The sequence below is a fragment of the Myxine glutinosa genome, chromosome 2 (genome assembly GCF_964187855.1).
Source record: "Myxine glutinosa chromosome 2, kmMyxGlut1.1, whole genome shotgun sequence".
NCBI lineage: Eukaryota > Metazoa > Chordata > Myxini > Myxiniformes > Myxinidae > Myxine > Myxine glutinosa.
This window is the reverse complement of record NC_136262.1, coordinates 52,766,521-52,767,368: the sequence shown is the minus strand read 5'-3', so window position 1 is coordinate 52,767,368 and position 848 is coordinate 52,766,521.

Here is an 848-nt window from a genome sequence, read left to right as displayed (position 1 = left end):
GATATGAACAGTGATGTGGCTTTTGTTGAAATTCTACGCACCAGGAGAGAGTAGATCGACTCCTGACAACCTCTTCCTATATAAACGTGCGGCTCTGAAGTAACACGGCAGCGTGTGCAAAGCGACTGAGAAACAGGTGGAGCAGCCGCTTCCGTGTTACAGATTCGGCGCGCACTCTTCACACATAAACGTGCGACTGAGAAAGACGTATGGAATCCTCACGCTTCCGTTTTGCAGAATTCAATCGTTTTTCAAAATGGGCGCCATGTACTGTTTATATTTTGATGATTTGTGTGTGATATGATTTAACGGATGTTTATATGAATCGTTTAAAATAAAAAAGCCTTCAATTTCTGATATTTTGCCTTTTCATTTGGGCCTCCCAATTGAAGCCCCGCCCGTAGGTCGGGTACAGTTGCTAGTATGTAAAATGAAAAGCTCCATAGTAGAGGCATGTGTTGATATCGCACACTGTGATTGGTTTTCAAGCAAGCAATAATGAGAAAGTGAAATAACAGGTGGTGATATCATTGTAGTGTGTTTAATGTGTGGTTAATATGATGGTTCCTGGGAAGGAAAGATCACATATGACAAATGTTTAGACCTCAACGTCTTAGCGAGTGAAGAGGATTCCATGCGGCAGATGGCAGCCCCACTTCATGTTTCACCAGGAAATGGATGCAAGGCTCTGATAATCTGTGAACTGATACTGTTGACAATGGAAGCAGTGGAGGAAGAATGTCCAAACTCTCTAAAAGTGACGTTAAGTACCTCAGGGTATATTCTCTGTATGAAAGACTACGATCCAGTAAAGACCTTGTGAATGACCTCCCTGAAAGTAAGGGTGT